Here is a 27,597-nt window from a genome sequence, read left to right as displayed (position 1 = left end):
ATGGGAAAAGGGGAAAAAACCCTTGGGACATCTTTGTACAAAAACCACACATACACATGCATGCGTATGCCCACGTTCACACATACACGCACAAACACACATAAACACATAAGCCGCAATATCAGGCACTAATTTACATCCATATTACACAAGAATATCAAAACACAGCCAAAGCACAAACGAGAGAAAATAGTAGTATTTGCATAGGTTTTATAATGAGATATCTCAGCTTAGTCTCTGTAAACTATCTGTGACAGTTAGTAAATCTGTTCTACCTTTACTGATGAACTAAGCAGATAATTTCAGACAAATAAACTCTGGCATTCACTCCCACTCTAACACTCAAGACAGAAAGTAGGGAAGGAAGACAGTGTCGAGAGCAAATCTACAACAGTTTCATCACTTTTTAAAAAAACTTGCCAATACACGTCTGTGGTATTCGACAAAACAATTGCATACATTACACTGACGTGTTCTGTTTGTCCCTTTTGAGACTCCACGGCAGTCCTGGCAAGCATCTACATGTTCATTTGTTGTTGAAGTGACTGTAAGGTTTTAATTCATTAAATATTGAGCTGCTCATTTTCAAATTGAACAAAGTAGCTTTAGGGCCTGACCACTGTTGATTAGTTTAACTGTTATTTGTGTGATTCAGTGAATCATTTCAGTCAATCAGTCATTTTAGCCAACAGTGAGATAACCCCCAATGATAGATTTTATGGAAGTGTATAGGTAACTTTCATAATGCGTTAAGAAGATAAAGCCACAATAAAAGCATATTGTCTGGTGTCTTCCAATACTATTTTAATGTGTGACTTCATCATCAAATGTGACAGAAGTTATATTTATTCAGTGTTATTCCCAATCAGGTAAATCTATTGTAGTGTGGAGAAATCTTAAAGAAATTGTGGATCAGACAGTACCCAAATGGCTGGGTATTATTATTATTATAAATTGTAAACATTTATGGCTAACTATAAGGTGAGTATTTTAATATCTTATCTAAGATTTTTGTTTCCTCTGAAGATATAGAAAAGACCCATTTTCATATTTATAAACATTCAATATAAAACCTAGAGTAGTGGTGGGGAAAAATAGCTTGTATGCCTTTGGTTTTGGTTTGCATCCAAAAGATTTCTCAACTAGACTTGCATTTTTCTTGACTGAGCACTGAGATGCTTACTGCCTTCAGTGACGAGAAGTCTTGTAATGATGTTTGCATTCCCAAATAATGGAAATGGCCTATAATCACAATATAAAAGCTGCTGTGTCTGGATTTCGAAGACATTTTGGAGGGGTGACATGTAACAAAGGTTGGAATAGGACGTTGGAATAATCTTAGAAATTAATCAAACCTGTTGGTGAAATATAAGTGTTTTCTGTTTTTTTAGGACAGTAGAAGAAATTTGTTGCAATTGTTATGTAACTTGCCAAACTGCTCACAGCTGGCAAGCATGTTACTAGAGCAAAACTATTTTTGCTTGTTTCCAAATGTTTAGGTGATAAATTAAAGCAAAATGTCAATTCAGAATGCATCAGGAATGATAAACAACTATTGAGTGCAACAACTATTAATCATCTTAGCTTTGAGCTCCACTGATCCATGCACTCGTTAAAATGTTTGTTTAAGTGTCTTTTTCTACTTTGAAAGTGCCGGAAAAGTAGGTATGGACGTGTGTTGAATTGAGAATTTTGTGCCATATACACACGCACAGGGAAAATGAAAAGGATAAATACGTTGAAATGTGATTCAAGTGAAGCCAATCAAAATACTGCTGTTTCACAGTAAGGTTAACCATGCATTTTTAGAGTTAGAGATCTTGTCAACTAACTGTAAATTTTAAAGATTTAATAAAAGCAAAAATACAGGACCACTATGTCAGTATCCACTATGTGAGTTTGCCTCGAGTCATGCATACTGTTACTTTGACACAATTTGTTCTTTCTTTCTTTCTTTCTTTCTTTCTGCTCAGTTATTGTGACATCTGATTCAAAGCAGTTCTGGAAAAAAGCTGGTCCCAAAAGATTCAATAAATGATGTTCGCAAAGTGAAAATGTCATTGTCCAATCCTTGTGTTCATGTTTCGGTGCCCCTGCCTACCTTTTTATCATTGTCAAATGACAAAATCAGGACAGGATATATCTAGCAACATATCCAGAATATTACATCTGCTTGGACCTTTTTTCCCAGTCAAGAGAAACATGGCTGAGAAACGTTTTTTTAATTCTCTGCATTTCAATGTGTGATAAAAATATAATACCTTTGCCCTTAAATACAGCATAAAAAGAAAAAATTGTGTCATAATGGGAAACAGCTTTACTCTACCATTCTGCCAGTATCACTTTTCTGCTGCTCTATCCAGGGCATTTTTCTCCCCCCTGGAGGCAAATGTAGAAGACCCTTTTAAAAGTCCAGCTGTGCCTTTAAAATAGTTTGTCACACCAGCAATGGGGTGCTCTGAAATGCTGTGCAGAATATCCACAAAATAGAGCTCTTTTTTTCTCCGTGACATGGCCCTATTTCCTGTGTCACCACACTTCCTGTGTGATTTCATATAAAAAGTCAAAATATTTGAGCCTCCATTGTTGACTGTGTCAAACCCAGTCTTGACACCACTGCACTGCAATCACACTCCCACATGACAATACACACTTGACTATAAATACACACACACAGAGTTACCTGTGTTAGACTGAGCGTCACCGGTGTGTCACAGTATCTTTTCATGTGAAACTATATCCACTGGCCCATCCTAACACTTCCTTATAGTTGAACCAATCACAAAGCTTGCCATCAGTCCCCTGTTGTTACCTGATATTATTTAAGGAGGAGCTAAGGAGGGAAAAGAATAATAGCTTTGGCTCTACATGAATGTATGTGTGTTAGTGTGTGTATCTGTGCCTATGTCATGACGAGTAGATTCCTTGTGTGGTGAGGCTGAAACCGAAGCTGCCTGGTCCTGTTGTTGATAGTCGTGTCTCACCCACTCACTGCCCCAGAGGGAGCCAGGACCAAGACCACTGCTCAGGGTCTGTCTGTTCACACACATGAAACACAGGCTTGGATTACACAGGGCTCAAATATGACTCATCCTAAGGAGGGGGTGGAGGAAGGCCCTCTCTGTTGTTTTGCACAAATGCACACACACACATGCACACTGCCCGCAATGATGGCTACATCACAGGCTCAGAGAGAGGACCTTGTGGTTCCACACACCTGCCAAAGACAGATGTTAAGAATAAATCAGAGAGAAGCTCAGATTGAAGAGAAGCTCCACACTGCCATAACTCCACTAACTCACTACACAGTGCACTAACTGGAGAGCAAACAGCTGCACATGACAACACACACCAGTGATGAAAGAAACAATAGCATGCATGCACCTGACATGCATACAGAGAGAGGCTACATCGTGGTGGGAGAGGGAGTATTTTCCAGTTTCCATCTCACAGGCTCCACTCGTTTTTGTGTTTTTAGCTCTGTTCTGTTGCTGTGTAACCAACTCCTCATGGAGGGTATTTAAGTGCAATTGTTCTGGAAGAAGCCGAAATCCTCCAACGACAGACAAACAAGTCACAACAAGGCTGAAAGCAGTGTGGGCGGTTTGGAGAGGAAGCTCTTGTTTTCCACTGCTGACTAGGTGAATTTCATGATTTCTTCATTTAAATATAGCCACACTGAGCTATGAAGAATAAACATGCTCACAAAGCTTGCCCTTTAAGTACACGTGTTGCACAATAATATACTTTAAAAAAAGCTATTTTGGGGGACCGTGACCTCTAAAAGCATAATTCAAACACCAACACAACACCATCTTACATCCTGTCAGTCAAAGTGGCACACTTCCTGGTTCCAGAAACCATGTGTCATAAAAAAGAAAACTCGGATGCATCCACATTGTCTATGCTGGCAGCCATGTCTATGGGCATCTTTTGTCGCTTGTGTTTTTTTTTTGTCGTCTAACAGGCTGGGAGAGGCAAAGTGGTCTAAGTAAGTGGTGTGTGTGTGTATGTGTGTGTGCTATGCATGTGTGGCGTGTTTGTGTGTGTGTGTGTGTGTGTGTGTGTGTGTGTGTGTGTGCGTGTGTGTGTATGTGTGTGTGTGCTATGCATTTGTGGCGTGTTTGTGTGTGTGTGTGTGTGTGCTATGCATTTGTGGCATGTTTGTTTGTGTGTGTGTGTGTGTGTGTGTGTGTGTGTGTGTGTGTGTGTGTGTCATAAACAGACACCCTTCACGCTTTGTGGCCCAGAAACAGGATAAAACAGTGAGTTAACCAGCAGCACACTGACATTATCTCTTTGCTGTCCTGGAATGCCAGCCTGCTGTGAAACTCCAAATATGTGACGTCCTGTCACACCACATAATGTGTGTAAGTGTATGTACGTGTGTGCTTGTGCCAACTCAGGAAGGAGTGAGTATGGGTGTTTTGCTTTGTCTTTCCGCATTAAAGGCACAAAGCCAAGTGTGAATGTCTAGGTCTTACTACTTGATAAGTCCTCAAATACTAGAGACCATGAGGTTCACAAGCAGTATGACATTATGTTGGTAAAGCAGTCCAAATCCAAAGAATCAATCAAAAAAGCAGCAAACAAATAGCTTTGAAGATTGGCAACAGAAACATGACGAATTTGTTGACAAAAAGTGTCAGTGTATTTAATTTTTTAATCTTTGATCCAAGAAAGTTTGCTGGGTAAAATAAAGACCAACTCTGGGCCCTTGTGATGCCATGACTCTAACATCCGTGACTCAAGAGGTCAGGCCCATCCAGGCTGAGCATTAGGGGTTAAGGGGATGAAACCAAGTGTGAAATGTGAGAAGACAAGCCAACATGGTTTCTCAGGCAACAAATAGAAAGGCGACAAACATATCTCTGTGACTGCGGGGAACGTGAGGTATGTTAGGAAGAAAGACTGTCACGTCATCCATGATTCATATGGGAGCAAGATGGGAAAGGAATTAGAGTGGCTTTTTGAACTGGCTGAGTTTAGACATGTTAATCAGTAATAGCCTGTTGTACTTCAGACGGGAGGAGTGTGAGCGCATTGGTGTGTGTGTGTGTGTGTCTCTGGCAAGTCTACCGCCACTTGGACTTGAGCTGGTTGAGGCAAAAGAAAGCTCCAGACCAAGAGATAATCCATCTGGACGGTTTCCTCACAAAACATATGGAAAAATGTTTTTTTTTTTTTCTTTTCCGCCCACAACCGCTATTAATATCTTGCACAGAACATTTGCTCATGTCCCACTAAGGACTGGAATTCCTGCCGAAACACAGTCATCATGGAGGATTAGAAAGAGGCGGTCAGGCATTTTCACGCACTCACCATATGCATCACTCACCATATGCATCAGTGTGCAAGGATGAGCATATAGTCACATAAACACACATAGTCACTAGTCACTAACAGCAATGCACATCTCTCTCTCTCTCTCTCTCTCTCTCTCTCTCTCTCTCTCTCTCACACACACACACACACACACACACACACACAGATTTAGGTAAATTGAAGTGACGTAATCTGGACTCTCAGACATGACATGACTTATTTAGCTCAAGCCATTTACACAAAGATAGCCTTTTATTGCCGCTTTGGAAATAATTCACTCTAATATCAACAAGGACCCCTAAATAATCACACCAACTACCTGACAGAAATTGTTCACAGCAGCGGCCAAAAACCTGTGTTAAAATGACAGCGCTGTAAATTGTTTTAATTATAGCCGACACAGATAACAGCCTGTGGAAACATCAACCTTTTCTTCAAGCCCTCTGCAAGATCCAAACATACAGTATTCCCTAGAAAATGCAGTTTGTTGTATGTGTGTATGAGGGTGAGTGTGTGTGCATGTGTGAATACAATATTCATTTTGCTGCAGGAGGACAATCTATGCATAACAATGAGAGGCGCTAATGAAATCAGCCATCAACCTGCGATACATACATATTAAAGCAGGACCTCAGAGTGTCATTCGCTTAGTGCATCATTTGTTCCCACTCTTTTTTTTCTCTCTGCCACCTGACCTTTAGAGTACGTAACCTCCCCCACCCGCACCCCCACCACCACCACCACAACCACACACACACACACACACACACAGACACATACACACTCTTCTACATGCTATAAATAGGAAGTGTACCAGCAGCACTGTGGCATTATGCATAGATGTGTTTGTTATGCGGCATTGCATGGACATGACAATATATTTCAGAAATTCGTTGATTTATAAACTAAGAGCTGAGAAAATATGCTCTTTTTGGATTTAAATCTAGACAACTAATGTTTTGATGATTTTCAAAAGTTTAGCCATCTATCAACCACCTTTTAACAGATGACATCCAGCATTACAAATGGTAGCCACTGTCAGAGCTTTACCTTCAATATAATATCATATCATCCCAGCTGCCACACAGTGCTCCTCCCTTCCCTCTAAGCATGCTTCACGGCTCTGGTCTCTCCTTCTCTCCCTCTCTCTCCCTAACCCCCACCCCCACGCTGGCAGGGAAATGGATCCCTCCACCTGACAGTGGCCATTTTGAGCCTTCTCTCCACTCCTCTCTACTCCTGCTTCCTGGTAAACAATGGGAGAGGGATAATTGATCAAACAGCCAGGGAACCCTCTGAGCAGGGGAAGGTCACCGCCCGCCAGCCCAGCTCAGCTCACTGAGGAGGGAAGGGTGGGGGAGGAGGGTGTATGTGTGTCAATATGTGTATGTGCATTTGTCTTTTTGTCTACATGCATACATTGCATCTTTGCATGGGTCTGTGCAAAACACAGAGGTAAAGACACACAAAAGTGGAGTGTATTTAAGCGTATGTGTGTGTGTGTGTGTGTGTGTGTGTGTGTGTGTGTGTGTATGTGTGAGAGAGAGGGTGTGAGTGTGTGTGAGTGTGTACGTGTGTGTGTGTGTGGTGGTGGTGGGGGGGGTCTCTCTGACGCTCTTGAGCTGCCATTTTTCTTCCCTGACAAAGACTCCATCTGCCACAGAGCCATTTGCTGCCTCCCGAGTCGGCAGAGCATTTTGCATGCCGTGTTCACCTTGATGTCACCTCTACATGGCTCACGCCTTGCTGATGCTGTACACACACACTCAAACACACACATTTCTTTTCCTCTCGTATACGCACAGACGTATACGCTCATTGTCTCCCACTCAAACGAACACACTTTCAGTTAGTGTCATACATACTATCTTTACACTTTCTCTTTCTCTTACACACACACACACACACACACAGACTGAGTGTGTATGTGTCTAGGCAGCGGCCCTCCCTCTCCTCTGCATGGCTGATATCACTGTGCAACCATCAGCGCTGTGCATTGTGGGAGTGTCTGTTGGGGCAGAGACGCGACAGGGGCTGAGGGATTCACACGCCTCTGAAAGACAGCCAGAGGGAGAGAGGAGAGAGAGGCAGGAGGGGAGGGAGGCAGAGAAAGAGAAAGAGAGATACGGAGGGGGCCGGTAACTGGAAATGAGAGATGGCATTTTAAAGAGGAAGCTGAATTTCACCTGCAATTACCGTAGCTCCAGGGCACATGGCTCGGTTAAGAGACATTTCATTCCAAAGCCACTGCGTATAGCTGCCGCACTGAGCCCTGAGAGGCGCATAAAGAAGGAGGGAGAGAGAAAATAGAGCGGTTGTAACTCTCCTCTGCCCAAGATGGCCCTCAGCAGATGCAGTGATGAAAGAGAGGAGGCAGCCGGGAATGTAACTGGTAAATGAAACCCAGCAGAAAAAGCTGGAGAGGACAAGTGAGGAGAGGGAAAGAAAGAAAAGGAAAGGAAACAAGGACAGATAAAGAGACAGAGGAAAGAAAAAGGGTATCTCATTCACAAGGCCCCAACTCGGCCATCTGCACACCAGACCAGACAGCTGAACTGGGCCTCAGAGAGCACACAAACTTGCACACACACACACACAATGAACAAAGAGCAAATAAAATCCAATAAACACAGATACTCACACTCTCACAGTTAAGTACAGGGAAAGCTGGATGTGCTTAATGATTAATATCATTCTTAGTATTCGCTCTCTTCTTTCACTGAAACTCTCTCTCCCTCTGTCTCTGACTCTCTCTCTCTCTCTCAGTCTCTCTCTCTCTCTTTCAGAACTCCAAATGGAGCCGTAATGGTTTCCCCGAGGCTCAATGTCCTGGCTAGTTTCACCAGGCACACTGCTGTGTTTCATAGGAGAAGTGTGACTGCACAAATACAGTAATGAGCCCTCACTGGGAGCTGGGGGCCTCCTGGCGCTGCTAATGGCTCCTCTGGACTGCAGCTGTATCCAGGTTACAACCTGGCCTGGCCGACAGGCCCTGGGATGCACAGACCCAGTAGGGACAAACTATTCCCAGCCACAGGCACATGTTGTACTTAGAAAAATGGTGTTTGGTGTGTGGGTGTTTGAAGTAGGGGAGTAGAAAAGAAGATCTGGGGAAGAGGGTTAGGGACAAGAGGCCATGGTAGAGACAGAGACCAGTTGAAGAGATGTGGTTTGACCATAAATGCAGCAGATAGACCCAATAAACCTGGAGGCTCTCATAGGGCAACAGTTGGCGTCGGTCGAGAGTTGTCGGTGTGGGTGTGGATGTGTGTGTGTGGGTATGGATGTGTGTGTGTGTGTGCTATGCATTTGTGGCGTGTTTGTTTGTGTGTGTGTGTGTGTGTGTGTGTGTGTGTGTGTCATAAACAGACACCCTTCACGCTTTGTGGCCCAGAAACAGGATAAAACAGTGAGTTAACCAGCAGCACACTGACATTATCTCTTTGCTGTCCTGGAATGCCAGCCTGCTGTGAAACTCCAAATATGTGACGTCCTGTCACACCACATAATGTGTGTAAGTGTATGTACGTGTGTGCTTGTGCCAACTCAGGAAGGAGTGAGTATGGGTGTTTTGCTTTGTCTTTCCGCATTAAAGGCACAAAGCCAAGTGTGAATGTCTAGGTCTTACTACTTGATAAGTCCTCAAATACTAGAGACCATGAGGTTCACAAGGAGTATGACATTAAGTTGGTAAAGCAGTCCAAATCCAAAGACGCACGCGCGTGTGTGTGTGTGTGTGTGTGTGGTCTGCTTAATTATCACTATAAAAGAGTAACCCTTCGGCACTTACATGCATGCACACACAGAAACTAATAACAACTTGCTGATAGTAATTCTACTAATAATAACCAATTACTAACAAATTTGGTAAGGATTAAAAAATAAAGCACAATCCATATATTCATTAAACACAACAGTATAACCAGCAAGTACAACATAGCATCTAAAATGTGATTGCATACAAGCAGATTTTAACCTTTAAACTCAATAAATCATGTGACGAATTCATATATGATGTGTGACCAACCAGCACCAGAACTTTATTTAACCACAATTGTGTTTCTTAAGACAGCTAAAATCTCATACTGAAGTAGATGCAAGTGTTACAAAATGTCACTCACCAACACATCAGTATTTTTGTATTTGGCAAAAATAAAAAAAAGATTTTACTCAGAGTGAGTATGCTGTGGATGATAGTTGGTAGGTAAGAGCAAGTGATGGCAAAGGCTTGATCATCTCTTGTTTTCAAACAGTGAAATAGGCATTAGGGCTGAGTCCAGGCAGCTCAAATTGCAATCCTGTTTGAACGTTGCTAAAAGGTTTGTGATGTATGGGGTTTAAAGGTCTACTCCTAATGTTTCATAAATTACTGGCATGCAATTGTGTTACATTATGACACCCAAAACTCAACATTGTGTGTCCAATATCTCCCCTAGACTACAACAAACATGTTAACACACACACATAGGCCGCTTCCATTGTTGCCCTCTCTGGGAAAGCTCACAGCTTGGGTTCTTTAGCTCCTGTTTTGTCTGGCCCTCCATTCAAAATGGCCCCCTCCTGACCACGCACATTATCGTCCGGGCAGGCAGCCCCCGAGTGGACTGAGGCTTCCCGGGTGTGAGCAGTGATTCATGGCACAAGGGTCTGTAAAAGAGCAGCCTCGCCCCACGCTGAAGCCCTTCATGGGGACAAGGAGAGCTGGGCAGTGAGGGTGAATCAAAAGCCTGGCTAGAGGACTGAACCCTGTCAAGACCACACGGGCCAAGGGAGGCAGAGGGGGAACAGTCAGTGTTTTCGTGTGTGTGTGTGTGTGTGTGTGTGTGTGTGTGGAGAGAGAGCTGGAGTGGGAGTGAAGGAGGCAGAAAGACATGGATGGGTAAGCCCAAACTAATACTGGAGTGTGTCTGTTGAATCTACACTGCTCCCTATCCTGAGGACAATCTCGCAGCAGCTTTTTAACAATCTTAGCTCCGAGGCAAGTACAAAGTGCTAAATGTTTAGGCGTTATCTCTAACACTTCCCCAATCTAACAGAGCTACCAGTTTAAAGGGCACTGGGAAAAAAAACACTGTGAGAAACAAAGAGGGCTCATGAATAAGAGGTGAAAAATGATAGTAGTTGCGAGGATTGATGAAACCGTATTCAGGTTTTGTGACAGGCAGCGAGATACACAAATTCTTTCCCCTCCAGCTAAAAGGTGTAATTTCCCCTTTTACTGTCACAAGAGCCATGTAAAAATTATCTGTAGCTCAGTGACTGACTGCTTTGAACTAATTTATAACAAACAACATGTATGCACGAATCTATCTATCTATCTATCTATCTATCTATCTATCTATCTATCTATCTATCCGTGCAGATCTAAACACTCAGAATAGAAACACTGGCATGCTTCTCCGTTGTAACACATGGTGGGATGCGGATGGAAATGCTGGCCCCACAGGACACACTCACTCACACACACACACACACACACACACACTCTAAGAGCGGACTGCTGTGGGGCTGACGCAAGACTATCTCTGTCTCACGTGTCTCTCCCCTACGGCCGCCCGCTGCTCCTGACCTTCGAGATGTTTTTCTCTCTCCTTCTCCCTCTCCCTTTATTCCTCTCCATTTCACACTTACACAACACACACACACACACTCACTCACTCACTCAGTCAAACACACACACACAGACACACACACACGTACATTCTTTTCTGCACACCTCCCAGCCACTATTTTGTCATTAAAAGGCATTGCATTTCAAGCTTGGATCAAGCAGATGGGGCTGCGTAAGCATTGCTGCTCTTTCACACAGCACCTTGGCTTAAGAACAGATAGTCCACTTGCATTACAGCACTCACCCCGCCACATGCATGCACACAAACACACATGCGAACACACACAAATGCACAACCTTCCTGGAACCAGAGAATCAGCCCGGTTGTGGATGGCTGCTTCATGTGGGTACTGTGTAGCTGAGTTGTGTAATGCCTTGCTGATGTAGTTGAATACTTTAAGACATGTTCTACAAAACAAGAACGCTAAACAGCAGATAAAGGTATCATCTTTTACCAGAGAGAGCAGCCTGGTTAGTCATTCTTATCCTAATATATTTATTAGTCTTTCTGAAGACCAATGGTTCGTGCCTTCTAGTGGCAAAACACTGACAAAAATACAGACATAAAGTTCAGTGGGTTCATAACACACACAATTACACACACATGAATGTAATATAATTATATCTCCGTGCCATTAGACACATTTCTCTGTCTTTCTTTCATTTTCTCTCACTCTCAACATTTGCATATTCCTTTGGGTGTTTGAGTTGAGAAGCTCTTTCCTTTTTCCTTCTCTTGTCTTCCAAGCAACAAATGTCAGCTAATTACACCATAGCTGTTTGGATGAGCTCCATCTTTCCCTGTGCTCTGCTGTGCTTGCTCTCTATGGGGCTGCAGGAAAAGTCAGGCAGCCAAGACACCAGTTAGAACAGCCAGCGGTGGGGGTTGAGCTACAAGGCTACACCCCCTAGAAATTGATTCCCCAAGAGAGAACTCATCAATACTTATCATAAATGATACAACCAGCTTGCACCAACCTGCAGGGGATATAATGTATCAGCCACAGCCAGAGATGAAGCAGTAACAGTTAGACCAGATAGACTCAAGTCAGGTAACACACAAGGCTGGAGAGTCAGTCACAGGCGAAACAGGTATTTCCCTGAGCTCCGCATTCAGTAAAAACCTTCTTTTAAAAGATCCCATTGAAATGGTGACACACTCATAGGCACAAGGCTATCAATTCAGGCAGCAGAGAAAAGTGCAAGTCATTGTCTGTGTGGAACAACAAACTGCCACCTTGGTGTGTGTGAAGTGAAGCCTTGAGGACGCAGCCGCGCCCCTGTGTACAGCTAGCTCTCACACAGAGACAGAAAACAGAGAAAATAAAATAAAGAAAGCAAGGAAGGGACGGAGAGAGGAGCAAATGAAAGCTGCATATAGCAATGCACAAACAACTAAACACAGTCCAAGATCCTAACCTAGAAGCACTGTAGGGCACCATTAACAACCATTTACATTCAGCATTGGCACTGAACAGATAGCAAACTCAAAGGATGTTTATTAGGCGCGTACGTTTCAGACAAATATTCTGATTAAAATGGAAGAAATCTAATTAATTGCTTGATTCACTGAATGAACCCCGAATTTGTAATGTAATCATAACAACTGCTTTTCAAGGGGCTCTTGTTAAATTTAATTGGGGGAGAAAAAAACATCCTCTTTCACTGAATGAATGAAAATCAAATTAGGCCTGAAACTGGAGGAGTCTGCAAATTTGCTCTGGCGTAAAAAAAAAAAAAAAATGTAAAAGCAGAAGTGTGTGAGAACATATATTTTTAAAAGTCACGCATCAACTATTTTGTAACATGCAAACATATACTAAGGGGCACAGAGTGAAAGAGAGGAGACTCTTTAGTATACTGTGTACTCACTGTTAGAGATGTCTTCAGCTCTTTGACATAACTGCTGTAACACCTGTAGAAAAAGCAGAAACAAAAGATCCCTGTGGTTCAGGTTAAAAATGCAATATGAGTCATAGGAATAAAATGTTTTTCCAGCATGCTCTGATTTGTATGATGATGATTAAATGGTTAAATTATACAGTATTACGATAATTCTGGAAGATTTTCTTTTGAGATCCTGAAGTGGCTGAGGCCCCTATAATTTCCTGGGTATCAAAGTTACAGTTATACAGTAGTAGTATTTGGGGTTTTCAGACACATAAAAACAAAAAAATACAGTGACGTCTGAAACACAGCTGTGGCTGCACGCACACACAGAAAGATATTCACACACACACACAAAAAGTCTCTTTCTCCCCAAGCCCTTTCTTGCAAAACCTGTTTGTTAGAAATGGATCTAGACACTGGAGCTTTGAGTGTGAGGATATTTTCCCCAAACACAAGACAGTTCTTGCAGAGAACCAAGCCTTACCAGCATTCTCACGCCCATCTCTCATGCATTGTCTCTAAGGCCCTCCTGTGCTCTTACAGCCTGAGCCTAATCTAAGCAGCTCACCAAAACAGACACCACCCTGCTACGTATATCATACTACAGCAAGCCAACACACACATGCATCTTGACTGACGCAAAACTTTGTATAAGAGTTTTCAGCTACTAGGTTATCGATGGCAGTTACAAATTGTGTAAGTATGACAAGATGGTATCAAAAAAATTGTATACAAACTTCCAAGCCTCCTCATACACATGAACACAGAAAAGCAGGCTCTTATAGACAGACAACACACAAGCAGTTTAATAGCATGTGTGGGTAGCTATCTAACAAGGTTTTGTTGACAGTATACACATCCATCTGGTCAACAGCAACAGAATCAAGTCGTGTGGATGCTTCATCAGCACAGTTGTATTTTATATTTCTGCTTTTTAGTTTAGTGACCTGCAAATCCACAGTTTAAAAGAGACGTAATTTGTGCTGCTGTTTTTTTAGTAATTCCTATAGGTGACACTTGTGACAGCCACGTTAAAATACCAGCCGCTACTGGTGACGGCCACGTTAAAATAAGAAAATGCGTAGATAGCAGTTCATGAGCCTAAGTGATTTTATCTTTCTAGAAGTCCTCCAGTCACGTCAAAGTCTGTGCCATATAATGCAACACATATCTGCTATTACAGCTCAATTAATCACTGAACAGAAATCACCTATACTGGAGGTGTTCATAATAACCACACTCGTCGAGCTGCAATGGTTCCCTTCATCACCTACACTCTTACACAGACAGACAGACAAACACACACACACACACACACACACACACACACACACGCATGCACAGACTACAGACACACAACACAAATACTTTGATAACTCATCTCAGTGATAATGATAACAGAGAGCCAGGTAGGCTGAATTCATCTTCAGCTTTTTCATAAAGGCCTATTAGTGGATGATTAAAGGATCTCTGCTCATAGGGCTTCAGCACAGAAAATGATTTGCCAGCCACGAGGCAGGTGAATTACACTGGATAAGAAAGCCAGTGCTGTCTGCAATCATTTGCCTGACTGAGAATCAGGATGTTAGTCTATTAACCTCATTTTACTGTAAGATCTTACCAGTTTTACATCAATGGCAGATGGATAAAATATCACAAAAATATCACTTTTTCAATTTACTCCTCCTTCAACTGCAGTGTCCCCATAAATCATGTCGGTTTACAGCTGCTACCAACAATTATTTTCCTTATCGATTCATCTGCAGATTGTTTTCTCAACTCATTATTGTGGCATATCAAACGCCAAAAAGTAGTAACAAATGCCCATTAAAATCTCATTAAAAGCTAAAAAAAGATATTCAGTTTACTAACACAAAAGACAAAAATGATTTTGCTAGAAAAATGATGATGGATCGATTATCACATTAGTTGCAGATTATTTGATCGACTAATGAATTTATCAACTAACACTTTATCTTTATCAACTTAAAACTTGACTTAAAAAATGTCAAAAGGATGTTTAACATAAAATAACACACATATCATTGAAAATGAAATGATTACTAAGATTTTATCATTTTAACTAAGCGTTACTTTATTGAGAGAGAACACATGTAATCATGTTTTTGAAACTAACACAAAACTATTTGGTATGGCCTGTAACAAAGTCATACAACAAATTACTACACCGAACTTATTACGTTTTTAGTAACAATCAAAATGTCATTTTATAATAACCATCATTACTTAGTAATTTCCATCTAATTAACTTGAAAGGTAAAAAAAACAAAATTAAAAACAGAACTTCTGCAAAGTTAAAATTACCTTCATTTATACTCCAGGCATGTTTGCACATGGACAGTGTACAACTTAATGTTATGATGTTTCTCTGAATTGTCTGGTTTGGTTTCCCTAATCTACCCCCCTTGCCTCAGCCACGCATGTTGACTTTACCTCAGGATTCATACAACGACTCACACGTATCTGCACAGGGTTCAATACAAGGGTCTGACTTTTGTAACAGCCCCAGAAAGAGAGAAAGACAAGGAAAAGGAAAGAAGTTTACATCATGTTTCATGTGAGCCTTCTTTACATAAAAACTGTGTTGGTATTTGAGCCTGAAAAACAAGTGTACTCTGAAAATACACATATTCAGATTGGCCTAAAATCCCTTCCTTTTAATATTTGATGCCTTGTTAGAAGAGCGACACTGGTGAGGTGTTTGTCTCTGTTGTCTCTGTTGATCTCTGGCACACCGGGCCCTGTGGGAGTGAGCTAGTGAGACTTGGCCGCAGACATTTTCCTGAAGCCCCCAGAACAAAACAGGCAAGTCTTGACAGTCTGTCCGCCACCGAGTCGTCACACAATCAGTTGCAGGAAACCAATCCCTAAATAGCAGTGATTCATCTCTTCATCACACACAATGCCAGTACACAGTGCACAAAGAAGCTCTCTCTTCCTCTCTCTCTCTCTCTGTCTTACCCTATCTGTCTCAACCCCTTCCCCCCAGTGTGGTCTCTCATGCTGCTTAAAAATAAGTGCTTCTCCCAGCTTTCTTTGCCCTGTGATTTACTGGCAGTGTTTAACTGCAGGGCAGCATCTTTTATTGTTACATGATCTGGGGCTGAAAGCTGACAAAATGGAATCTCTGTGCAAGTACCTTTGTATGTGAGTAAGTGTATGTTCAGGGCAAAGTAGGGAGCGGGTGAAGGAATAAAGAACTTGTGTGAAAAACGTTTGTCTAAGTGCAATTCAAATCCTCCCAGCCTCCCGGTGCTGTGTATGTGTGTGAATATATGTGTGTTTGTCATTCCACTAAATGGTTTCTTCCTTGACTTGATGGAGCAAGTGCCATCTCAAGGGAACGGGTTACACCACACTCACACACACACACACACACACACACACACACACACAGTAAAGCGCTTTGAGACTGGAAAAAAGCTCAGAACATTAATGCAATCCATTTGTGAGAGGTAGAATATATATGAAATACCAGGCGGTATTGTGTATGTTTGTCTGTGTATGTACACGTATTGCTTTGTTGCCATGATAACTCTTCTCTGAATGGCAGAGAGGCTGCCGCTGCATTAGCCAATCCACTTACTTTGCCTGCTTTTCTTTGCAAGATAAATCTCATTCAGACACGCATTCAACCTGGTGACTGTCCACAGTTGCTTGTGGAACAATGATATCAGTACAGTATGCGATCAGATTGTCACCAGTGGATAATCAGGCTAGCACAGGCCTATACAACAGGTTCAGTGTATCTTTACAGCCTCGATGATCCATCAAGAAGACGTGTGAAGGTCAGAGTAGCCGTGACCAACACAGCTGTCACATCTCCTCCCAGCACCCTCTTGGCTAACTGGCCTTCCAAAACACTCAGCACAAAACATGGCCAACTGGGGAGCACAGGGGCCAAGGCCAGCAGAACATGTCTATAACCCAGGCTGGGCTTGTACCATGACATAATTTCTCTCCATACAATTACACAAGTATCAGGGACCAGAGCTGTTTTGGAGCAATGAAATTGCAACTATGACAAGGAAACTGTTGGCATACCCCACAGCGAAAAACATTATTACGTCTATTAGTATTGGTTTCAAAAATTAATTCAACATCAATATAGCCACAATTTTAAATGACTACCAGCTCTGTTGTATGAGAGGAAAAAGGAAAATGCTACAGTGGAGCTGTGTGGAGACCAGATGTGAATCCACTTTGATTTTGTGTGTTTGTGTTTGTGTGTGTGTGTGTGTGTGTGTGTGTGTGTGTGTGTGTGTGTGTGTGTGTGTGTGAAGCTTCTATTAAATGGATCTGCTGTCTCCTTGATCAAGGGAGTCAATAAAGGGCCAGTCCTGTCAAACCCTCAGGGGTAAGAGTGTATGCACATATGTGTCCATCCGTGGGTGTGTGGGTGGGTGGGTGTGTGTGTGCGTGTGTTATGGACAGAATCTGAAGTACTCTGACAGGTGAGTGATTGAGTGCTTTCATTTCCCTCCAGCGACAACGAGACATGCACACACAAACACATACGTAACACGCGCGCGCACACACACACTCGCACAGTGGAGGATGGAGAGAGAGCACACAAGAGAGAGAAGGAGAGATCTGTTGTTTCCTAAAGGATCCTGCTCCTGCCTGCATGCTTAAATTAGCTCTAAATGTTTGGATTACACACGGGAGCTCTCACAGAGGATTTAGCAGCCGTAGCCTAGAGTCCGGGAGATGTGTGGATATTTCCATCTACATCCATACACACACAGTACATGAGCACACGCAAAACGTGTCCTTATACATATCACAAACATATGTCAATAAAATATCACTCACTATATTCCGCAAACCCTTGACAACATAATATAAATTGCATCCATCTAACTCAGACAAAAGGTGGTGAGAGGAATTTAAAAAGCAATATGCAGCTCTAGATAAACGGTGTAAACAACAACACACACTATTTCATTCATCAGGTTTCTGCTATGGGGAGACAGCTTTCCACATTACACTTTTTTTAAGAGTGCAGTGTTGGCTTCTATTGGTGGGGGAGGATAGGCTACGCTAGCAGAAGTAGAGATGGAGAGAAAGGAGGAGAAAAAGAGAAGGGGAATGAGGGAGGTCAGCGCCCCCAGTCTCAGATAAAGGCCCTCTCCCTCCCTTCTGCCTCGGCTTTCGTAGCCCCTGCCAGGATCGAGAGGCGTCTCACGTTACAGCTGTCTCTCAGTGTCATCGTTCAGAAAGAGAGAGCACACAAGCAAGAGAGAGAGACAGACAGACAGAGTGAGACAGAGAGAAAGAAAGACAGACAGACAGACAGACAGACAGACAGACGGAGAGGGGGAAAGCGGGACAATGCCACAGACTGAGCAGGGTTAGGCTTTCATAGCTGGACAAGAGAAAAACAACAACAGCAGCAGGTTCAACTGGATGAGGAAACCCTTGTGGTTTGGCTGCCGGGTGGTGTATTTTAAAAAGTGATGTTAATGCAACATACATTTTCGCTACAATGTGGAAGCGTTTTCGAAATCACTGAATATGCTTGGAGCTTTTCAAGACAAATTATTTCGAAATGTGGTGTGTACAGAGCTAGTCAGATCATTTCCTCTACACCACCTGGGACTAACTGAATTTGCTATAAAGAAAAAAAGAGGAAACAAATGTTTTAAGACCTTGTTTTGTGCCCAGTAAGAACAGAGAAAGAGAAACACACTATACTGAGAGAAAGAGATGCTAATGACTATAAGACTAACAGAGGATGACTTCTGTGGATTAGACAGTGTTGAGTCGCCTCTCTACACATGAGTATCCATTTTTAACCTTAAAATACTAAAAACAGCAGCTTGTCCCAGGTCCAATAATGACTAATCCACTGACTGCTAGTATTTCAGCCTAGGCTGCTAACAAGCTATGACCATGTAGGTCAATAGTGAGTTAAGTTAAATTCAGAGTGAATGTTTATTTATTCTCCATAACTTTTTTCTGGACAGAAATAAAGGATATCCACTGAAGTCCAGATAAAACTTCATGAAGGAAAGGGTGCTGTATGCAGATTTTTACTCCAAACTGTAGCACTTACACAGCTGACACATTGAGAGCTGACTGTAGCAGTGGGGTTTACATAAAACTTGTTTCTGAGCAAATACACATAGCTATTGTACAGCTCAAAACTGCTTTCCTATTTGTTTTTCTCTATCCTTGTCATTTCTCATGGCGTTCCGTAGGAGTTAAATATTTAAAATTCTGGCTTAGCTTGGAGCAGGCTTTGCCAGCACAGCTAAAATAAAAAGCATTTGTGGCAGCAGTGACCAGATTTTAAATGCTGAAGATCAATAAACGGGGGCTGTTGAGGCGCAATCTCATGCATTTGTGTGTGTGTCCTGTCCCTATGCGTAAATGCCTGTGTTCTGACAGCATGTGTATGTGCAGATGTTTGTGTGTGTGTGTGTGTGTGTGTGTGTGTGTGTGTGTGTGTGTGTGTGTACGTGCATCTTAACACCCACCAAGGCTCACAGCTCCCCTGTTTGCTACAAGCTATTCTATAGTATCACCAAGAACCCCACTGACCCAGGAGGCACACCAGTAGAGACACCAATATCATTCCCATTCCTGCATCTACCTTCATCCCATTTCTTTTCCTTTCCTAGTATCCTTTTCCCACCTGAGCGCAGCCAGCATGGGTGAATTCTCGATAAAAGTGTAAATATAAATATAGGACCCCTGCTGCAGATTGAGAATGTCAAGTATCAAACTAAATAGTAGGTTTTCCAGACCTCATCGCCATCTCCATAATCAAGTTCTTGCTGAAACAAAATGATAGGCACGTAGACAAGACAGAGAAGGAGGGGAGAAAAATGACAAAACAACGAAAACATATTGTTTGGTTTTCTTAGGAAAAACAAAATCCCTTGCATCGTGCATACTCTGTTCCAATCCAGCCTAGTTCAGATAATGTTAAGAAACCCTGAATGTCTCCATTTCATGAAGCCAAATAACACTGATGTGACTCCTTTTCAAGAACAGAAATGCATTCATACCGGTACCACATTTTATGACCACATTTAATGGATGCGTTCAACTCACATAAAGTGATAACCTTCTTTGCTGTGTCTTTAGCACAAACAGTGAATTATGAGGACTTGTATGCATGCCGTTATATGGTTCCACAAAAGTACATCTGTATTTTCACCTCCTTGCTAATGTACAAAACAAAAACAGCCCTGAAGTGGAAAAATCATCAGGACCTTTTGAGACTTCATTAAAAGAAACTAGCCTGGACTTTCCAAACAAGGCATCTCTTTGGAGGGGAAAATCAACCTTTTCACCTTGCTAGTGGAAAAACAGGCATCCCAACGAGACAGAGCAAGCACAAACAACCTTGACTTTCATCAAGGAAATTCTCACATTGAATGATAAATAGAGGCCCAGGGGACAAACAGCAAAGAACCAGCTTATCGCCTTTCCCTCCCAAATTTGGCCGCTCTGTCTTCTGTCTCCTGAAAGTCAACACAGGGTGACCCACTTGCACTTTAAACTGCTTATTGTTTGGTAATTAATCCACCATATGTAATCCACGCAAAAATGTTAGGACAACTAAAATGGGTGTTGATTTGTTTAGTCTTAATTAACTGATTTGTTTCTACAACAGGGGGCATATGTGCCCTATCTCATTAGCGTAGCTTTCAAAATATAGATGCATTTCTCATTATACAGAAAGGGAGACACTTCTGGTCAAAGATAGCCAGACTATTTGACAAGGCTCACGTTAAAAGTGGCTGTCACTGAGCATGCACTTTAGACAATTATTTGTGTACCCTGATGATTATCAGGACATCCAGTGAACATGCAGTGTTACTAAAATAGCAAGATAACATAAGGTTAGGTAGATCATCTGAGAGCTAACCAACTTTCCAGCTGAGAGGACATTAACCTGTGAGGCCATGTAAACACGTATCAATAAGTGAGCTGCCTGCATGGGCCTGTAACACACAGCACAAAACAGTAGGCCAAGACAGACACACAGCAGCACCAGTTTGATCTGAGGCATTATCAATCTAATGCCTGGAAGCTTTTAAGGTTTTCGCTAAAACACAGCTTCTTCTCAAAAGACCATTAGCCTTTATAGGATTAATGTCTACTTCAAAATCATCTGTTAAAAGTCCTCAGTTTCTTGGTACATTATTCCATTTGTCATTATTGTTTTCTGTGTAGTGTGCATGCACGTTCATGCGTACACGACTGACCAATGGGGACGGATGAGGAAATATGATCAGGACTCTGTCTAACATTAGTACTTAAATCATTTGGTTAACACAGAGCAGACCTCTACTTTCTCTCTAAATTTCACAGTTCTGTGTCAGCGCTAACATGCAGAGATTAGACAGCGCTCCCAGATGGCCATTATTATCAATAGATTGTTTGCAGGTCTAATTAATCTGCGTCTAATATAAAATGCTGACATCCATGTCATAAATATTTGGATTAGGAGTAATGACTAATTGATTGTTAGGGATGCGAAATACTGAAACATTTACTAAAATGTCTGATAACTGATCATTTCTGTGGTCATTTCTACCTATCTATATCGATATACATTTCAGGTTAATATCCAGTTTTAGATTAGAACTGTTCTGTAAGTGTGATCTGATCCAAACACTTCAAAACACAGCTTGATTCATTTAGGTCCTGATTTAAGACCTAACACTATAGTTTTATAGTCTCTGCAGTCAGTCAAGGGGATGAGAACACTTTTGGTATGTTTTGGCTTAGCATTACTTTATTCTTTCATTTCTTTTCTACAGCATGTGAACCCTTAAACACTGACTGACCACGAGGGAAAACATTTTTAGTTGATATTAAAATGTGGAGATGAGCTCTACTCAATCATTACACAAGTTTCTAGAAATACTACAAACGTAGCATTTTAGCTTTGTCCATTCAAAACATGCCAGTGGAATGTCACATTTAACATCACATCATTCACATGTCCGATGTGCTGGACATCATTTTAACATCACTCCCAATACGAATTGAAACTGTAACATACTGTTACACAAGCCTTTCCTCGTACCGATGACTTGATCGATAAATCATGCACATCTAATAAATTTCACTTTACTTTCAAAAGAACAGACTATGGGTTTCCACCAAAAAAAAGATAGCCTCATATTCAATAGTAAAGGATTATAGAGAATACAGCCATGTGTGCGCATGGGATTGTCTACTCAAAAGCTGTCCAAGTTCTGTCAGATTCAGCACCCCCAGACACAGAGCTCGTGAACCTAATTTCACCTAATCAGCTTAGTCAATAGCAACCGTTTGCTGTGACTTTGGTAGACATGCAAATAGGGCTTAACTATGTCTATCCTTAATTCCTAAATGTTCAAGTCAAGCAGAAGTCCTCCTTTATCTCTTCAAAAACAGTTCCAATTTGTGAGAGAGAAAGAGAAGCAGAGAGAGAGAGAGAGACAGAATAAAACTCCAGCCGAGAGTTGTTGTTTTTTTTCTTGGCCTGGCAAGGAGAGACATCTCTGATTTGAGTGTGCTTGAGGTAGCACAGTGTGCTTTCATTTCAAACCAACATGGCAAACAAACTCTGACAGATTTGTTCCCCTTTTTTCACTTTTGCTCTTGCTCACTCTCTCTCAAATTACAGGAAAACACACTGCACAAATATATTAGTACTTCTTGTTGGTTTGTATGTTCAGCTGCAGCTCTTGCACACACACAATATATTCAAACAAATCTGCACAAAATGACAACTAACAATAGACTGTCGTGGTAGAAAACTAGAAGACACTGTTCCGTTTCAATTCACTGATACCACTAATGGCTTCTTAGCAGCTCCATGAAATCAAGCAGCTGTCATGTCGATGCATCAGCAGTGAGAGGAGGGAGAGCCATCCCCATAAGGACAGAGGCACCGCGCCTTCATGTTTGGCTAAACATCTGCTCCTCTGCACTCCAGCTTTGCAGCAATAAACGGGCAAACAAAAGAGGTGGGAGGTGAAATGATCAGATTTTCCATTTCAAAGCATTTGTTCGGTTTGTTTTCTTACCCCCCCCCCCCCCCCCCCCCTGCTTACAGGACATGTGAGATCAAGTTTTAACTCTGAGGGACAGAGCAAATGCAGCACTAAAACAACACCTTTTTAAAAGATGGATGACAGAAATGAAATAAGGTCACCATTTTCCAGTCACTGGATAATTCATTGTGCAACGAGTCTCCCATCTAAGCTGTTGCAAACCAGTATTAGAGCTCATTGAGGGGTGATTCAAACTGTGTGTGTATGTGTAGCTGACAAGACATAGGCTACATGTGACAGTGTGCATGTCTTAAACTTGTCAGTCTAGCAGATCTATCAATCATACATCAATTCAATTGTGTGTAAACAACAGCACATCAATTTACCAATGCATGCTTTTTTAATCACATAATTTGTAACTACTTTGTAATTGAAATGTTGTATAATCACTGCTATTTGGCAGGGACATCCAGTTAAATTTCATTTTGACTATTCCTCCCTTTATAGGATTCTTGGTAATTATCCCTCCTTCCTTCCTTCCTTCCTTCCTTCCTCACTCATTCATGCTCAATTGCAAATATAAACATAAAGCAGCAATGTGTAAACTTAAAAATCACATTCAACATGTTAGCTTAAAAATAGCATAACTACTTTTATTTAATTGTGACTGTACCAAAATACCACGTCCACCTGCCTCTCCAACAAACACCATCCTGACATGAACACTACGTCACTTAATATCAGCTTTTTAAAGCAAACGTCTCGTCCACAAACACAAACTACTTCCTCTCTGATATATAGATAGAATGGGCTTCACAAAATATATTGGCCACCTTCATTTCCTTTCTAAAACCTCAGACAGGACGCGATCATCGGTCACGGTTTTTTTCCCCCTAACAAGTCTAAAACTTTGGTAAAAGTTGCGGGGAAAAACGTGGATCCATTTCCTTTTAAAGTAGCCCGTGTGTTTGTGTGTGTGCGAGAGTGAGAGAGAGAGAGAAGAGGGGAAAGGTAGGGGTGCTTGGGGAATGGATTTAAAATAACCAAGATGGCGAGAGGCTTGTTGTTTTGGAAGGGGCAGAAAAAAATGGAGGATATTGTAATATACACAAAGGGATAAATTTCAACAACTCGGCCAAGCGGCTGCTAGCTTGCCTGCGTGCCTCTCGGTTTGAGGAAGCGACCGCGATAGCAGCTCCCTGGCAGGCTGGCCAGCAAAATGACTAGCAACACGAAAAGCTCAAACTCTGACCCGCTTTGGAAACAGAAATGAATATTATACGTCAAAGTTAACCCGAACCGAAGGGGATATTTATGTATTTGTCGCTAATTGTTTTATTTTCGCGTCGAGGGACTATTAAACTGGATGTATTTTAACGGACGGGCAGCGAGGACCAACGGCAGTCCAGTGCCTGGTTAGTTGCCCCCTTTACGTTGACGGTTACAACATCCAGCAGAAAATACGCACCCAAAACCGTCAACTATACATTTACACGGTTGATAAAAGCAAAACAGACAACACCATAGACCCTAAAAGTTTAATTTCTCCACGATAAGACAAGTTATCAAATACAACAGCCTGAGTGAACGGTGCGAGAGAAAAGGAGAGAGGGACACAAAGACGATTCCCACTATCAGGTCACCACTCAGAAGAGGGGGAAAAACACTTCGTTTTTATATTAAAGAGAACAAAACTTTACGGATTTGACCAAATGTACCGCTACGGAACACACCGACTGAATTAATTACAGCGTAACAGAAAGCAAGAAACTATCTATAAACCACTTTATACAAGCTGAAAAAAAGAAGCCAAGAAACTAGAAACGAAGCCAGCTCTACGCAGCTCATCGCTGATGTGGGGAAAACAGCGTCAGTGAAATAAAACACTTACCTTTTTTTAGTTTCGACACTTTACTTATTTCCAGCGTGGGCTTTTAGTTCAACCAACACTTCGGGTTGATCTTCTTGTCGCCTCTTTTTTTCCTTGGTCGGTTTTGGTTATGAAAGAGGTCGGGGACGAATGATAAAGAAGGGAATTGGGCAGTAATTGAGTCTCGGTGTGTGAGTGTGTGTGTGTGTTAGTTACTAACAGCAGATTGAAGGAGACTCTTCTCAAGGTTTATTCAGCTCCACTTCAAGGAACCGACCTGACGTCAGCTCACTACTGCCACACAAAGAAAACTTATCATTTGTGCAGCGGCCGTAGTAAACGAAGGATACAGTTATTGACCGTTATTACTTTAAATGCGACATTGCCATTAGCTCCACAGCACTGTTGTAGCGGTAACTTTATTTATGATGTTGTTTGTGGCATCTTAAACCACGCAGAACTAGGGCGATTATCGCCCACGAGTGTAAACAAATAATAGAAAACAAATAAAGAAATAGGCTGCTTAAAAAAACAAATAGTTTTCTCATAGAAAACACCCAACTTTCACATAACTTTAATCAGTTTGATTCATTATTATCATGTCGATTATGGTTTGAATATCTGCTTTAAGAGGTGGATTTAACGAAAATACATGAAATTATACCTGCACACGAAGATTTTGCAGCTTGCAGAGTAAATAAACGTTGTGCAGTCTTCTTCATATTTTGTTTACTTAAGCCTATAGATTTGTTTTGAAAGGCGCTATATGAATAAAGTTGCATTCATTGTGAGTATAACCTGGAACCAGACAATATTTAGCATTTTTGCTTGTTCAATGACTTAAGCGATGAAATGGTCATCAGAATTGTTGATTTATTTTCTGTCAATCGATTAATCGACTTTATTTAACCTTATTTGACTAATCGTTTCAGTTTTAATTGAGTGAAAAACTGAAGGCATGTTGAACTGATGTGGAATCAAATCTAAAGGGCTGAATATAATATTATCAACCACACATTAATATACATTTATTAAGTTAAAAATATAATCTTAAATTTTCCTTTAGGATCTGTTCATCTTTCTATCCTACATCAGTAAAATACTTCATGAATTAAGTAACACTCATTTCTCAACACTGAGTCACTAAAATTCTTGTGTGTCTCACTCTTAACTGACCGAATGATGATCCCTCAGTAGACGATACATGATCAAACACAAATCAGTTTTACACGGGCTCAGAATTAGAAGGCATTTGCCAAAACGAAATGGGACAGATCTTCCTCAGTATAGGATCAATACATTGCCTGGCAAAGACAGCCATCTGTGCCTAATTGTATGCTTTACCTCCTCTTCTGAACACACAATAAGCAACAGGCTGAACGCAGGCCCTCTGACCCAGACTGGGTTTCCAGACGGGGGAAGATTATTTCATTCAACTGGAAAACAACAAGGGGGTGGGGTGGTGGGGAGGTTTTTTTTTTGCAGATGGAGTGGGCAACTGTTCTTATATGCCCCACCCTGATTAGGATGAGGATGGGTCACAGAGCCAGAGCCAACTGGTGTGTCTCTCTACTTGTCACATCACCCCTGGTTGTATCCATTTTAACAGGTATTATACTGGATTAACAAACTGTTCACTGTTAGTTTATAGACACCTCATAAATCACACACAAACAATGAACTCATTGTTAGCAGCTTGATGGAGTGTTGGTTTACAGGCACATTCATATTAATGCTTCATAAACATTATAAATGACCATAAATGTATCCAGTTTTTTCTTTCTCTCACTCTCTCTCTCTCACTCTCTGCTGTTATGTCACACCATTCAAAAGTGTCACCCTAACGTTTTTGATGTTATTGCAAGAATTGCGAAGATGTTGCTCAGAAATAAATCATTTTCGTGTATATAAAGAGGGAAAAAAGGAAAGAAAAGGAGGTGGTGGTTGGTGGGGGTTTGATAAAACATTCATGATCACCCGAGTTTGGAGGATGGACACAGAACCCCTTATTCAGCGTGTGGTGTGCAGTTAAAGCCATTTCATAAGCTCGCTCTCCATGTTCTTTGGTCATTGATTTTCTTCTCTGCCCCTTTCCATTACCTGTTGAGATGGGGGGTTTTGCTCTTCTTCAAACACACACACACTCACAAAATCCTCTCTATCTGTCTCTCTAGCCACTGGCACCCTGGTGTATTTCTCCATCTCCTCCGCCTCTTGTAGCAGGAATGACAGGACATGAGGAATGACAGTGGCTCTGTTTGTCATACAGTAGCAGCAAGAAGCAAGGATTTTTAATTGCATTGGAGAATCTTCATTAAAGAGAGCACATGGGGGCGGGAATGGGGGAGAGGGCTGCATGGGGTGGCGTCGGGGGGCACTCTGAGCACCGTCATTAGGAGAAGGCACTAGCAGCATAGAAGGGTGGGCCCTCTTTGCATGCACACTGAGAATGCCTGCCGTACCTCGGTCATTTGTAACATAATAAGTGCCAGCACAATGACTGCAATGCGAGAAAGCACACCACAGGGAAGAGAAGGGGGAAGGGAGACAGCATGTCTGTCTAAAAGAGGGACTTTTTTTGTCTTGATTAGAAAGTATAATGAGCCACTAAAGAAACAGGAGAAAAAAAAGAGATCTCTCCTGAGACTGATGGAAAACAAATTAATCTGGTGATTTGGATTTAATTATTATTTTTCTATTAGTCCACCATGCAAAGACAGGGACAGCCGTCAGAAGCGAGGAGCTGTGCTTGCATTTATTGATTTTTGCCCAGACACATTCAGGGAATACAGATTCATCTGCTCTCCTCCCCACACAATTCGCTATGTGGGATTCCATTAACACAAGAAGCTTCCAGCAACTCTAAGATGTTTAAT

At 41.7% G+C, this 27,597-nt stretch overlaps 1 protein-coding gene across 11 annotated transcripts in view; it reads right to left on the bottom strand.

Annotated features, from left to right (window-relative positions):
• Nucleotides 1–24,981, bottom strand: part of baz2ba (bromodomain adjacent to zinc finger domain, 2Ba) — a 64,171-nt gene extending 39,190 nt beyond the window's left edge. For 3 of the 11 annotated variants that reach the window (XM_038702203.1, XM_038702205.1, XM_038702211.1), the window contains exons 1-2: nt 24,743–24,979; nt 12,809–12,851 (exon numbers count right to left, since the gene is read on the bottom strand). The gene's annotated coding sequence lies outside the window, so the exon portion shown is untranslated. Of the gene's footprint in view, nt 1–12,808; nt 12,852–24,742 lie in introns of all 11 variants that reach the window. The other 8 variants (XM_038702207.1, XM_038702209.1, XM_038702213.1 and 5 more) reach the window with 5 other exon arrangements.
• Nucleotides 24,982–27,597: the final 2,616 nt, after the last annotated feature.

This window comes from Micropterus salmoides, unplaced genomic scaffold, assembly GCF_014851395.1.
Source record: "Micropterus salmoides isolate LMB-PRFRI ecotype aquatic unplaced genomic scaffold, ASM1485139v1 Ms_hic_scaffold_6, whole genome shotgun sequence".
NCBI classification, from domain to species: Eukaryota; Metazoa; Chordata; class Actinopteri; order Centrarchiformes; family Centrarchidae; genus Micropterus; species Micropterus salmoides.
Note: the sequence above shows the minus strand (reverse complement) of the source record. Positions and strands in the feature narration are given on the sequence as shown.